The sequence below is a fragment of the Petaurus breviceps genome, unplaced genomic scaffold, assembly GCF_028583685.1.
Source record: "Petaurus breviceps papuanus isolate PSGF00001 unplaced genomic scaffold, PetGlider_PUasm1.0 164, whole genome shotgun sequence".
NCBI lineage: Eukaryota > Metazoa > Chordata > Mammalia > Diprotodontia > Petauridae > Petaurus > Petaurus breviceps.
The window spans coordinates 9844738-9860831 of record NW_027185735.1 but is presented as its reverse complement, the minus strand read 5'-3'; the positions used below and the strand labels follow the sequence as shown (position 1 = coordinate 9860831).

General features: G+C 35.8%; 1 long non-coding RNA gene across 3 annotated transcripts in view; it reads left to right on the top strand.

The window, feature by feature from the left end:
- The window catches only part of LOC138156841 (uncharacterized), a 362694-nt gene extending 361762 nt beyond the window's left edge, over positions 1–932 (top strand). For all 3 annotated transcript variants that reach the window (XR_011167231.1, XR_011167230.1, XR_011167229.1), the window contains exon 2: positions 879–932. This is a non-coding gene — a long non-coding RNA (uncharacterized lncRNA). The remainder of the gene's footprint in view (positions 1–878) is intronic.
- The last annotated feature ends 15162 nt before the right edge of the window (positions 933–16094 follow it).

The following is a 16094-nucleotide window of genomic DNA, read 5'->3' as shown; positions in this document are numbered from 1 at the left end:
GATAGATAGATAGATAGATAGATAGATAGATAGATAGATAGATAGATGGCACAGGGTGAGTTGAATATGAATTATATCTAATAAATAAAATTAAGGGGTAGGAGAGGAATATATTAGCAGAAGGGGAAAGGGAGAGATAGAATGGGGTAAAATATCTCACATAAAAGGTTTCACCATGGAAGGAAAAAGAAGTGAGGTGAGAGAGGATAAAAGAACTTTGCTTTCATCAGATTTGGCTTGAGGGAATAACTTACACACTCAATTGGGTATATTACACTACAGGAAAGTAAGGGGGGGATGATAGAAGGAAGGGCAGATTGGTGGAAGAGGTAGTCAGAAGCAAACACTTTTGAAAAGGGACAAGGTCAAAGGAGAAAATAGAATAAGTGAAGGGTGGGATAGGATGGAGGGAAATAAAGTCTTTCACAATATGAATATTATGGAATTGTTTTGCATAATTACACATGTATAACCTATGTCTAATTGCTTGTCTTCTGAGTGAGGATGGGTGGGGAGGGAAGAAGGGAGAGAATTTGTAATTCAAAGTTTTAAAAACAAATGCTAAAAATTGTTTTTACATGCAACTGGGAAATAAGATAAACAGGCAACAGTAGAGAAATCTATTTTGCCCTGCAAGTAAATAAAAAGGGAGAGGATAAAGGGGGGGGGCGATGTGAGATAAAAGGGAGGGCAGACTGGAGGAAGGGGTGATCAGAATGCATGCCATTGGGGAGGCTAGGTGGTGCAGTGAGTAAAGCACCAGCCCTGGAGTCAGGAGGACCTGAGTTCAGTTCCAGCCTGAGACACTTAACACCCACACAAAAATACTAGCCGTGTAACCTTGGGCAAGTTGCTTAACCCCAATTGCCCTCCAAAAGGCAAAAAAAAAAAAACAAAAAAAAAAAAAAAAAAAAAAAAAAAAAAAAAAAGAATACATGCCATCTTAGGATGGGGGAGAGGGGAAAGATGGGGAGAAAATTTGAACTAAAAATCTTGTGGAAATAAATGTTGAAAACTAAAAATTAATTAATTTAAAAAAAGAAATGATGAGGAAGATGCTCTCAGAAAAACTTGGAAAGACTTTTCTTGTTATTCTAACTAACTCTTGCTATATGGTCTCTTTTTGTGAACTCATAAACTTCTATGTGTTTAATTAACACCTTTATGTATGTCTTTATCTCCTATATCTATGTAGGTCCCTTTTTTACTTCTTTATGGTAGAGGGCTAATAGTGGTATTTTGGAGACAAAAGTTATTTTAGTGAATTTGGGGTCATAATTCAAATTGCCTTTCAGAATGGATAGACCAAATTATACCTCCACCAATAATGTAGTAATATGCTTGTTTTTCATTCGGCCCATCCAACAATTATTATTTTTATTTTTTGTTATTTTGCCTATCATATTGGTATGAGAATAGTAGTGGTAGATATTTGAGTGACTTGAGAAAAGAAGGAGAGAAGTATAAGATTAATTCCCAACCACTAAAGTGTATTTTGCAGTTATTTTGAATGAAATTTACTTTTCTGTTATTGCCTCCTGGATTTTATTATTGCTATAGTGAAATGCTGTTGATTTTGTATGTCTATTTTTGTGGCCTGTAACTTAACTAAAGCTATTAGTTTCTCAATTAGTTTCTCTGAAGGTTTCCCATGATTTCCTAATTAAACCATTAAATTATCAACAAATAAGGATAATATAGTCTTCATTGCTTATCTTTCTTCTTTAAATTGGGGTGGAGGTTGTGTTCAGGGAAAACTAGTACCTCTGGTGTGAGGCTGCTGAGCTCATTCTAGGGCTGCTTTCCACCTTTGGTATCCACTTGATCCATCTAAGTCTCACCTGTGGCTCCAAGAAGCTGTAGCATGCACAGTGGCCACACTACAGTAAACCATTTCAGCAGATTGGTTAAACCAGGCTGAGGGGAATTGCGGGCTCTCAGACCTATTGATGAGTAAGGAGGGTGTCTATCCCAAGCATGTGAAGACTTCCCCTGGTGGAATAGGCAGATGAGAACAATTAGTTCCAATGACCATGAAGGCAGCTGAAACTTTTTTGGGTACATTTTCAAGATTTCCTATTTTTTTTTGTATATTTGGGGTTTGTTTATTTCTTGGCTTTAAAATTCTTTTTATGCTTCTCATTTTCTGTTTTGTTCATTTATGTTTTAAGGGATGTAACTTTTCTTCTAAGGATTGCGTTAGCTGTGTTTCATAAAATTTCATATATTATCTCATCATCACAAAATTCTTAACTTTTTATCTATGATTTATTCTTTGAGACACTTTTAATTGAGGATTTTATTATTGTCTCTATTTAGGACTTTTTTTTTTGGTTAATACTCCTTGAATTGATTACAATTTTTCTTTCATGGTCTATAAATGATATGTCAGGTGGTTCTTCCTTTTATGTTTATTTGTAATTTTCCTTTGCCCTAATATGTAGTCTTTCTTTTTAAACATGGGGTATTGCAAAATATACATATTTATTAGTGTTCTCTTTCAGAAAGCACAATAAAGTTTTTTTTAGCTCTAATTTCTGCAATGGTTTGTTCAGTTCTATAATTCCTTTTTCGTTTATCTTTTTGCTATATTTGTCTAACTCTGAGAGAGGAACATTAAAATCTCTTATTGTGTTTCTATATATGTATCTTTTAAAGCTCATTTTATTTTACTTTATGAATTTAGGTACTATAACATTTCAAACACATAAGTTTTTACACTGATATTGGTTTCTTGTCTGTGGATCCTGTTAGCATACTGTGTAATTTCATGGTCTCTGTTTATATTGTGAATTTTTGTTTTTGCTTTGTGTTTTTAGCATAATTGAAACTCTTACTTTTTAAAAAATTCACTCAATGCAAAGAAAATATGGTTTCAGCCTCTCGCTATTAAATATATATGTCTGTTTTTTTTATATATTTTTCATATAAGCAGTAAATTGTAGGGTCTTGTTTTTGTATGCAACCTGTCACTTCCTTTCATTGAGTTGTCTTGTTTAATCTGTTGACATTTACCTTTTTGAGAATTTAATTTGTTTTCCTAGCTTTGTATCTCTAGAATTTCTTCATATTAGGATTTTTTTCTCTTTTACATCACTATTTTGTCTCTACTACTTGTTTTTCAATTTATTTTAATGCAAAAATATTTCCATAGGCTTTATTCTTCTCCTTATTACCCCTTTCCATTTGCCAGTCCTTTCCCAAGTTTTAGAGTTTCAGTCAGTTTATTTTTATTAAGTACCTACTATATGCCAGGTTCTAGGTGTGGGGAGAAGAAAGCCCCTGCTCTCAAGGAGTTCACAAATGAATGCAAATGACTAAGTACAAACAAAATTTATACAGGATAAATCGGAGATATTTTTAGAGGAAAGAGGCATTAGCATTAAGAGTAGGTGTGTGCTGGAATTAGCTCTAACTGGCTTCCAAGAAATAATTGTGAAATTTTCAATGAGGAGATTTACACCTCAGAAATTGGCAATTTGCTTCAAATCAGGCCTTGATTAATCATTTTGTTGATTTTTTTAGACTTAAGAAAATTAAACTTAAAAGTGTGTGTATACCTTTTTCAGTCTCAAATATTTACATTTACCAACACACCTTTGTATTGCCCTATAAACATTGCTCAAGTTCAGGAGGAATGCAATAGAATGATCAGGGCATAAAGTCATTACCAGACTGTAGGCTTGGTGATTGCAGCCTAGAGATAATGATGATAATAATAATAAGAACCATTTATTAACTCATGCACAGTGCTTTACATCTATTATCTCATTTGAACCTCCCTACATCTTTTATTTAGAAGAACTATGAAACACTTCTTGTAGGTGGGATTTCAGTCAAGAGATGAAGATGAAAAGACAGAAAATTCCAGATATGGAGGACAGTTAGTGAAAATGCAGAATAAGGAGAGGGAGTTGTGGTGTTGGGGTGTTGGGAACCCCAAAATTCAAGGGCAAATGATGTGGGTCCTCCCTCAAATGAATACTAGTCAGAGAAAATGTTTATTAAAACACCAGTTGGGATGGGCAAGATTTTAAGAATCTGAACTATTTGTGAAACTTGTATTGACAAGTGGACCAGACTTTTAAGGAATTTGAGCTTTTGTGATGTCAATACAATCAAGCTATACTCTTTAGGAATCTGAGCACTTTAATGGAGGCAAGATGGATCTTTTATAAAGAAGACTGTGGGAAGATCTGGATGTGATCTAGGAGTGGCCAAGTAATCTTGGGAACAGAGAAGGTGTCTAGATGGAATTAAGGTGTGGTGGCATAGTGTGGGGCAAGATGCAGACAGTGAGGGCCACAAAGAAAGGATTAACTGGGAAGGCCCAGGGACCTCGGCCACCTGAGAAAGTCCAAGGGCTTTTCCTTTTTGGGGTTCAGATCCCAAAGATATGGTCTTTTCTTTTTAGGAGTTCAGATTCCATCCCCATTAGTATGAGGAGCAGCAAAGGGGCCAAATGTCATTGGATTATGGAGTATGTGGAGGGGAGTAAGGTACAAGAAGACTGAAAAAGCAAAAAGGTTATAAAGGGTTTTCTTTAAGAGTCAAACAGATGATTTTATGTTTGACATTAGAGATTAAATAGATCTTCCCACCTTTCCAATCTTCCTGTCTCTTACCCCTCTACAAGCACTCTGTCACTCTGTGGCACTGGATCTTGCACATAACACTTCTCCTGACTTTTCATTTTCCTTGGCTGTCCCCTCATGTCTAGAATTCTTTCCCTCCTTATATCCTACTCTTTGCTTCCCTGGCTTCCTTCAGGCTTCAGAAAGTCCTATCTTCTGCAAGAAGTCGTTCAGTCCTCCTTAATCTTAGTGCCTTCGCTCTGAGACTATCGCCAATTTGTTGTGTGTGTATTCATAGATAGTTACTTGCATTTTGTCTACCTCATTAGACTGCACTCCTTAAGAGCAGATTATGAGTTTTACTTTGTATCCTAAGCATCTGGAATAGTGTCTAACAAATAGCAAATGCTTAATAAACGCTAGTTGATTGACAGATAACTTCCATCCTCGCTTCCTACCCCCACATTGACTGGACAGAGTCAAGGCCAGCTGCTTGTAAGAGGGTAGGAGGGTATGCAGAGGGTAGAATGTACTGCTAGGATATCTGCAGCAGGAGAGGAATCCCTGTGTGAATTCCAAAGCACAAGTTAGTGCGTTGTTTTGTGCAACTGACTGAAGTGTGGAGGCTGGTGGGGGAGAGATGCAATGTAAACACACCAAAGATTGGCATTTTTTTCAGTATTAATTCATAAGACTTTTATCTTATTGGGCTTCTTGCTTTCTTGACCTGTGGATTTAGGTGAAATTATTTTGACTCTGGTGCATAATCCCTCTTTTGGGTTTTTTTGAGAATTTGTGGGTTCTTCATCTTGTTGGTTACATCCTTTGACTTGAAAGAAGAAAAAGATTCTGATATAAGGTACATATGAAGAAATAATGCATTCTAGTCATGGAGGATAATTTATACAAATATATGGGGGCAGAAAATGAACTGGTGAGTTCAGAATCATATAGCATATTGATTTGGGATTTGAAGGATAAGTAGACTTTGAACAGGCAGAAGGTATTTCAGGCAGGAGGTAAGGGAATATGGTAGTATTAGCATAGATTTAAAGCTGTGCCTTCTTGTGAGGTCAGCTAGTCCAACCCCCTTATTTGACAGGAGAAACTGAGGCTCAGTAGACTCCAGGTATATTGCTCATCTTTTTTTTTTGTCAAATCTTTATTGGGTAAGTGAGAAAGGTTGGTAGAGTCCAGTTTAGTCTTTCTTGGCAGCAGCCTTCCTCAAGGCATCTAGGACATTGCTGAGCTCCTCTCTTCCTCTTGGCTCCGATGTGAGTTGCCACCCTTTTTTTTTTTTTTTTTGATGAACTTAAGGGCTGGCTTATCCTTGGAGACTTCTAACAATTCCATGGCACGCCTTTCACAAGGGGCAAATCCACACACCTCCCGGATCATATCTCTCATATCAAATTTTGTGTATTTAGTCAAGAGCCCACAGTTGTGGCTTTGAAACATTTTTGGTAACTTTGTGGCCCTTGTTGAGGCCCATGGCCATGGGGTACTGATAGCCATGGCTTCTGCGCTACTGTAGCTCCAATGGCAGCCACAGCAGAAGTGAGAAGAGAGTGTATATTGCTCATCTTCTAACCGTATATGTGCTGTCTTTTGCAGGCAGGCTACTTCTCTACCTCACTCTGTACAGAATTAGGCTGTCATCCCTCAAAGACTTCTCCAGACAGAATGACTCCTCTACTGAAAGTAATTCAAAAGCTCCTCATCTCAAGGAACTCTGACTCATGGGTTCAGATCTTACAGTGTATCTTCCTTCACTAGGCAAGGGAATGCTATCCCTAAAGACTGCAACTACCAGGATTCCCAGTTAGGATTTCAGTATTCTCACCCTGCCTATAGGGAAGGAAGTACAAATGTGCTGTTATGTTAATCAATGAATAGTTAAATCTGTGTGCTTAAAGCATTTATACTCCTATTTTAATTTTTTCTTTTTTAAGTTACTATTTTTACTGCTGCCCTGCATTGACAAACATCATCAAACAACATTTCCATGTACACAAAAGAACAGAAAAAAAGTTGCATGTGAACTTACAAACCTCTATTAGGTACAACTTGAATTTTAAGTTTTATTTTCATTTTTTGCTTTTTTAATTGCTGAAACTACACTATAAGAAAAGAAAAAGAAACATATAAATTTAAATATTGAAACAAATACAAAATAAGAAAAGAAAAAAAGCATGTCATGTGCATAGCAGAATGTAAGAGGATTAAAAATATATAGCAATAAATTTCCATTTCAAGAAAGCCTGTATAATAAATGCTATGGGTTGTATTGAGAGCTGTCCATCTTTTTTTTTTTGCTTTCTTGTTAGTTTTTTTTTTTGTTCTTTGCTGTGCACTTTTTACTTTGTTCTTTTTTTATCCTTCCTCCCCACCCCCACTAGAAAGCTACAATTAAGTGCAAACATTTATATATAGATACACATATACATATATACACATACATACATAGATATATACTTTGCCTAACAAATTCTACTTCTGATCTTTGTTTTTATGGTTGTGTGTATCTCTTATTACCTAACTCCTCTGCCTTACTTCTACCTGTTACCTTGCTTTCCTGTTACTTCACCTACTCCCCTTCCCAAGATCTCTCCCTTATTCTCCCATTCCCATAAATCTAAATATCCTTCAATATCCCCCTTTAACCTATTCCCTCACTCTTCCCTCTAGAGAGCCCTCCCTTATCCTCTCCCTCCTTCCTGTCCCCCTTAGCATCTTATTTCTTTCTGGATTTAGAAGACTTCATACTCTTCTAGATACATATATATTGTTCCCTCTTGAATCTATTCCTGATGAAAGTAGGTGTCCAGTACTAACAGCCATCCTCTCTCATCTAATTCCTCTGTTACTTCTTCCTTTCACACCTCATTTGTATAAAATAATTATTCTTTTTAGCTTTTCCTAAATGGTTTTACTTTTTAAAGTCATATCATACTCAGGTCTACCCTAATCTTTCTTATGAAATACTCAATTACTTAACAACCTTAGATATACATTTTACATTCATAAAACATAAAAGGTCTGTTCTTACTGAGTTCCTTGTAATTAGTTTTTGGTATGTACCTTGTATTTCTCTTGGCTTTTGTATGTCAAATCTTCTATGAAGTTCAGATTGTTGTTTTTTTTTTGTAACAAAGTCCTAAAAGTTTGATAGTTTACTAAATGTCCTTTTTTTCCCCATTCAGGATTATGCTTAACTTTGTTGGGTATGGTATTTTTGGCTGGAATCTTAGTTCTTTTGCTCTTTGAAATATAGTGTTCCAAGACTTGTGATCTTTTAATGTCACTACTGCTAGGTCTTGTGCAATTCTAATTGTGACACTGCCATATTTAAATTGTTTTTTCTTGTCGCTCGTAATATTTTATCATTGAACTGGGGGTTTCAGAATCTGATTATGATATTCCTATGGGTTTTCCACATAAGATATCTTTTAGATGATGATGAGTGAATTTTTTTTTCTATTTCTACTTTCCCTTCTTGTTCTAATGCTTCAGGACAATTTTCTTTAATTATTTCTAGTTTTATTATGTCAAGATTCTTTTTTTAAAATGCTTTATTAACTTCTGATTTACATCATTTGTTTCCACCAGATTTTGAGTTACAAATTTTCTCCCCATTTTTCCCCTACCCACTTCCCCAAAATAGCAGTCCCACAGGATATCCCCTCCTCTAATCTGCTCTCTCCCATATTTTCTCCCATACCCCTTTCGACTTTTCCAGTGGATCTCTAGGCCTCAGTGCCTATATATCTTATTTCCCAATTACATGTAAGATGGTATTAATAATAATATATATATTTGAATATTTGATTTTAAAACTTTCAATTCCAGATTCATTCCCTTCCTTCCTTGTCACCCACCCTTACTGGGAAGATAAGCACTTCAGTATAGGTTGTACATGTGTGGCTAATGCAAAACAATAACATAGTAGATATATTGTAAAAGACTGACTATATTTCCCTCCCTCCTATCCCACCTCCCACTTGTTCTATTCTCTTCTTTGATCCTGTCCCTTTTCAAAAGTGGGTACTTCCAACTTCCCTTCCCAACCCTGCCTGCCCTCCCTTCCATCATCCCCCCTCTCATCCCTTTCTCCCCCTACTCTCCTGGAGGGTGAGATACTCTATTTAGTGTGTATTTCATTCCCTCCTCAAGACAAATTCAATGGGAATAAGGTTGACCCATTCCCTTTTGCCTTCCTATTCTTTCCCTCCATTGTAACCATTTCCCCTTGCCTCTTCTGTATGAGATAGTTCACCCCAATCTGTCTCTCCCCATCTTCTCTCATTATATTCTTCTCAACTCTTAATTTCACCTTTTAAGTATGATCCCTTCCTGTTAAACTGGTCCTGTGCCCTCTATGTATGTATACCTGTAAACATATATACACACATTCACATATGTATTCATATGCCAGTATACTCTCATATGTGAACATATATATGTGTGTGTATATATATATTTCTAATCCCTTCAACTACAGAGAAAAGTTTCATAAGTTACAATTATTGTTTTTCCATGTAGGAATGTTAATAGTTCAACTTTGATAAGTTCCTTATGATTTCTTTTCCCTGTTTACCTTCTCATGCTTCTCTTGCTTCTTATATCTGAATGTCAAATTTTCTATTCAACTCTGGTTTTTTCAGCAAGAATGCTTGAAAGTCCTCTATTCCACTGAATGACCAGATTTTCCCCTGAAACATTCTTCTCATTGCCTTTTTGAGCCTCTTTTGTCATTTGAGTCAGTCTGTTTTTTAAGGTATTATTTTCCTCAGTCAGGCTTTTGACTCTCATTTCATAATTTTCTTGCATTGTTCTCATTTCTCTTCCCAATTTTTCCTCCACTTCTCTTATCTGCTTCTTAAGGTCCTCTGTGGCCTGTAACTGACTCATATTTTCCTTTGAAGCTTTTGGTGCAGGAGTTCTGACTTCACTGTTTTCCTCCTGTTCCATGCTTTGCTCCTTTTTTGCCCCCAAAATAGGAGTGTAATGTTGGAATCTTCTGTCTGCTTTGTTTCCTTTGCCTGGTCATGTTGCCCCTCAGTCACTTGACCCCTGGGCTTTTTGCCACAGTAGGACTCTGCCACCAGACAGGGGAGCTTTTGTCCCAAATGCTGGGGTTTTCTCAGCTGCCAGAGGTATTAGATGGGTGCCCTCTCTGAGGTCTCCACACACTCTGGCAAGCTGGACACACACCCCAGGACCTCCACCCTAGACTGTAATCCAGATCCAAGAAGGTTAAAGCAAAAGTGATTACCCCTCAGACTCTGCAGGCCAGGAGCTGAAGCTGCCACATGGTGCTTGCTGGCTGTGCTGGTGCCTCGGTGGCTTCCCACCCCAGTGTCAAAAGCCACGCACTCCCATTTACTGGTCCCAAAGTCCAGACTGCACTGACCTCTCACTTTGTCCTTTGCATCTGTGTGTTGATAAATCTGGAAAGGGCCACAGCTGCTGATGATCTGGAGTCCCTCCGGTAGTGGCTAGTGAGGCCTACCCTAGGGCTAAAGCCTGGGCATGGGCCTGACCTCGGCTCCCAGAGCACTGTGCTGGATTCCTGCCAGGCTGTTCTCAGAGGGAGGTTAGCTTCTCTGTGTCATTTTGTGGGATCTGCAGCTCCAAAGTTTGTTTAGAGTCCCCTTTTTACACGGTTTGGGGAAGGTGGACGCAGGAGCAGCGGGGAGGTCGTGCTTCTACTGCGCCATCTTGGCTCCGCCCCCGAGGTTAGTTGTTTCTTGACAACTAGTCTCAAACTAGTCTATTCAGCTTAGATGTGCAGCAGCCACTCAAGGGCTTGATCCCACCATTGACAGATATAGGAGCTTTGATCTGCTTTGTTTCTAATGAAGGGTAGTATGCCCCTCATTAGGCAACCTGTTAGCCCTTTGCTCCTTAGGGTTCACCATATTGGTGCCCAATATAGTTCAGATACATGATCGACTTCTACTTGCAGCTTAGAACTCTGAGCTCAAGTATTTTACCAGTGATGACTTATGCATAGCCATACCTAGGCCAAGTTGCTTTCCAGAAAGATTAGACTAATGTATAGTTTCACTAATAGTACATTACTGTGGCTGTTTTCCAACATCTCCTCCAATAATTATTTTCCTTTTTTTTTTTTGTCAATCTGATGGTTGTGAGGTAGAATCTCATAATTATTATAAAATACTTTGCTTGTATTATTAGTGATTTAAAGCTTTTTGATTTGGCTATTGACAGTGTGAATTTCTCCTTTTGAGAATTGTTGTCTGGTTATATCCTTTGACCATTTATTTATAGGGAAATAGTTCTTGTTCTTATAGATTTGAATCAGTTCCTTATTTTCTTGCCTATTAGAACTTTATATCAAAGAGACTTGTCAGAAAGATTTCCCCAAATTAATCATTTCCATTCTACACTTTTCAATTTCATGTAATCAAAATTGTTCATGTTATCTCTTGTGATTCTTTCTAGCCCTCATTTGATCATGAAGTCTTTCCCTATCCATAATTGTAAAAGGCATCTTTTTGTCTTGTTTCTCTAATTTGTGATGTAATGTTTTTATACATAGGTGAAATACACACTTTGAATTTATCATGGTATATGGTATGAGATGTTGGTCTAAGTGTAATTTCTTTCAAAACACGTTATAGTTTTTCCAGCAGCTTTTGTCAAATGATGAGTCCTTATCATAGCAGTTAGAATTGTATTGTTTATTGAACACTATGCTACTACGTGTACTTGTTTATATAGATTATATACTTCAATAGCTAATTAACTAATTAATCAACTTTTCTATTTTTTTAAACAATGCCAAATAGCTTTATTGATTGCTGCTTTGAAAAATAGTTTCAGATATGGTACTGATAAGCCTCTTAGTTTTTACTTTCCCCTCCTATTATTTCCCTTAAGATTTTTGAAAAATATTTATGTAGTTCAATTTTATCATAACTTTTTCTAGTACCTTGATTGACTGATATGGCACTGAATGAGTAATCTGTCATTTTTGTATCAGAATAATACAACTATGAATGCTTAATATCTTTCCAATTATCTAGATTTGTCCTTATTTCTGTGAAGAGTGTTTTTTAAAGTTTTTGAAATTTTATTCATATAGTTTCTGGGTGTGTCCTGGTAAAGGAATGCCAAATATTTTTTACATGCTATGTTATTATTATTAATGGAATTTTTCTTTATATCTCTTCTGAATGGATTTTGTTGATAGTATATAGAAAATCTCGTGACTTATATGGATTTATTTTATATCCTTCTACTTTGATAAAGTTACTTTTAAAACTAATTTTAGTTCAATATCTGGAGTTCTCTAAATTATCATATTATCTGCAAAATTAGCAATTTGTTTCTTTTCTGCCTGAGTTTATTCTTATTTTTTTGTATCATTGTCATAGCTAGCATTTTGAAAATTATATCAAATTATTATTAATTATATCTAAATTATATTTATTATATTAATTATATATTTGAAAATTATATCCAAAATTACATCAAATAGTAGTGGTGATAACGACCATTTTCTATAGCCTTAATCTTAATGGAAAGGCCTCTAGTATTTCTCCATTACTAGATAAAGCTGCCTTTTGGTTTTAAATAGAAAATTATCATGCTGAAGAAAGATCCATTTATTCCTATGGTTTTTCAAATGTTTCTAAAAGTAGAAATACATGCTATATTTTGACTAAAAAAGGCATTTTCATCTACTTATGTGATTATTATTTTTATTGTTTTTGCTATTAATATGGGTTTTTAGAATTTTCTCCATAATGAACCAACCCCTGCATTTCTGGTATAAATACAACCTGATCATAGAGTATAATCTTTTAAATAGTCTCTAGTCCAGGGTTGGGGGACCTGCAGCCTTCAATGCCACATGTGCTCCTCTAGGTTTTCAAGTGTGGCCCTTTGACTATATCCAAACTTCATAGAACAAATCCCTTTAATAAAAGGATTTGTTCTGCAAAACTTGTACTCAGCCAAAAGGCTGCACCCAAGGACCTAGAAGGCCACATGTGGCCTCAAGGCTGCAGGTTTTCCGCCCTTACTCTAGCCTATTTGGTAACATTTTGTTTACCATTTTTTAATCAATACTCATTTGAGATATTAATCAATAATTTTTAATTTTCATTCTCTCTTTTGTTCCTGGTTTATATATCAGATATTATATATATGCATATGTATATATATACATATGTGTTTACATATATGTATATATTTATTTGTAGAATGCAAAACTAACCTCCTTCCCACCTCTCACTACCCTCCAAGTCAGGTTAGTTTTTCCTTAAAAGGTATTGAGGCCTTCTTTAAGACTTGGTTGTTTCAGGGAAGTAAAGGCTCAGACTATTGACATTACTTCTTCATTGTCTGAGTACAAAGCAGTCCTGAGGAGCTCCAGTGGTGCCATGATAATTGGTTGGCAAGAACATTTTACTCAGCTGAATCAACTTGAGGTGTCCTCAATGCCTATCCTGCTATGGCTAAGTTAATCTCTTTTTTGTTCACTGCTGAATGACATAAAAGTATATCATTTTGTTCCAATATTGAGTGTAAACTGTCAGGGAATAGGTTTGAATCGGGATATTCTCAGAAAGTAATCTAGAAGGAATTCGTTGAGAAATCTTTTCTTATTTCAGCAAATAGTTTCTGTAATGTTTGAATTAAGTTTTCTTTAAATAGTTGATAGAATTCATTGTTGAATAATTTGGTTTTGTTTTATGGAGGGGAAGATCACATATAGCTCATTTAATTTCTTTTACTGATTTTTTGGTTTGTTTTGATAATTTGCATATTTTCTATTTCTGTAAATATTCATGCATTTCTTCAAAATGATCAGTTTTCTGGCATGTCATTGGGCAAAAACGTTACCAATAACTTTATTCATTTTCATTTGTTCTGATTTTATTTTTCATTTTCAATGCTGCAATTTGATTTTTCTATCTCTTTAAAACCTGACTATTCTATTTTATTATTTTCTAAAATCCAGATTCTATTTTTATTTATCTCTTCATTGGTTTCTTACTTTCAACATTACTAATCTCTTCCTTGATTTTTTCTGAATTTCAATATTTGTGTCTTGTTGAGGTTTTTTGGTCGATTGCTTTTCTAGTTACGTGTCTAATTCAGTAGTCTTTTCATCTTTTGTGGGTGAGAGTAATAGTGGTATACATTTTGATCTCAGAATTGCTTTGTCTGCTTCTTAAAAGTTTGGAATGTTGTCCATTTGTTGCTATTTTCTTTGATGAAATTATCTATTATTTCTATTATTTTTCCTTTGAACTACCAATTCCTTTAGATCAAATTATACTTGGTTTAAATTTAAGTTTGAATGTGTTCTTCCAAGGTATTATATTGACTATAATTTTTTTTGTATTGTGTTCAGTAAAATATGTCTTTAGCATATATGCTTTTCCATATTTGTTTATGAGATTTTTGTGTTGTAGTACACAGTCAATTTTTGTACAGGTGCCATGCATAATGAAGCAATATGTATACACCTTTCAATTCTTATTCAGTAATTGCCAAAGATCTATCATTCTAAAAATCTATTCAGGCATATTCTTTCTTTATCTTTTTGTTAGGCTGATCTAAGTTTAATAGGGGAACACAGATTCCCAATTATCACACTTCTTATATTTATTTTTTATTTTAATTTGATGAGTTTCCCTTTGATATTTAGATTTGGTGTTATTCTATGCACACATAATTACTGATCTTAGTTCATTTTCTATGGTGCCTTAAAGGGCAGCTAGGTGGTGCAATGGGTAGAGTGCTGGGCCTATAGTCAGGAAGACTTATCTACCTGACTTCAGATCTGGCCTCAGATACTAGCTGTGTAATCCTGGACAAGTCACTTAACCCTGTTTGCCTCAATTTCCTCAATTTTCCTACCCTCCCAATTCCCGTAAAATGAACTGGGGAAGGAAATGGCAAACCACTCCATTATCTTTGCCAAGAAAACCCCAAATGAGGTCACAAAGAATCAGACATGAAGTGACTGAAGTTCCCTTTTATCCCTTGCTTATTGTCCATCTTTCTTATTTCTTTTAAATATGTCTATTTTGCACTTTTCTTATTTGAGATAATGCTGGCTACCCTTGCTTTTTTGAGTTTACCTAAGGCATAATAAGTTCTGCTCCAGACCCTTATGTGTTAATATTTATATATTTTTAAGCCACTAATTCTTGGGTTCTGCTTTCTAATGAATTCTACGATTCCCCCTCACCTCAATTCTTTAGCAAGTCTATCCCATTCATCTTCATGGTTATTATTGTTCATTGTATAGTTCCCTTTGCTCTTTTCCCTTGTACTTTTCACCCTATTTGCCTCTTCTCACTTTTTTGTTTGTTTGTTTAAAGAGAAGGAATGTGATTGACATTAGATATTTATAATTAGAGCAAGTTGCTTCAGTTTCATGCTGCTCTTCTCTTCCTTCATACTACTTTTCCCCCCTTTTTCCCTCTTTTAATCTTCCTTATCCCCTCCCAAGTTGATGTTTGTTTTGCTTGTGAGTCTAGGGGTGTGTTGGAGCCAAATCAAACTGTCTTATAAGAACTGACTGTCAAATTTCCAGTGTGAGGATTTACACCTTAGAAATTAGTAAATGCTACAAATCAGGGCTTGATTTATTATTTCACTTATTGTTAGACATAAGAATGTGATTGAGAAAATGTTATTAATGCAGAATATCCTTAAAACTGTGTTTTGTGTACATTTTTCCTTCAGAGAGTTGATTTTTAAAAAATCTATCAGTGTACCAATGCTTGTGACTGTTTCCTCCCTGACTCTACCCTCCCTTTTAAATACCCTTCCCTTCTCTCTTTCCCTAACTGTATTCCTGGTGAGTTCAATGTATTTCTACATAAATATCTCTCTGTAGGTCCAATCCTCCTTTTGTCTAGTTCAAGTAAGAGTGAGATTCACATGGTACCAACTCCCTCAATCCCTTCTTCCATATTTGTCTACTCTTCTCATACCCTTTCATAGGCTAGGCTTGACTAGGCCAATCAGGTTCTTCAAATGGGATGAAGAAAAACATTCAAAATCCATCTAAAAGTCAAGAAGATGGATGTGACTTAACTGTTAACAGAGGAAGAACATTCAGAACAGAAAAGAGATGCTCATTAAAGCCACAGTTGAGCAAGAGTTTCCTGTTCTGCTCTTTGTCATGCTGCTGGTTTATAGTGTGAAGTTTGAGGTCAGAGCTCCATTTTCTAATGCCCTGACTGTTTTTGTAATCAGGTAAACAGTAAAAATTTTCCCTATTAGGGTGACAGATTGACTTCTATTCCATTCTCTCCCTACATTTTGCTTCCTAGATTAGAGTGTTGGGTTCACTTCCTTTCCCCATTGTGGGATTTCTCAAATAAGGGTACTGGATGGTCTTCAATTCCTCCATGAGACTTCCCAAGTTAATGTGTTACTGCTTGATTTCCCCCCTCCCTCTGGGATTTTCCCCATCAGAGCCCTAATTAGTCAATCAAGAAGCATTTATTATGTGCCTACTATGTA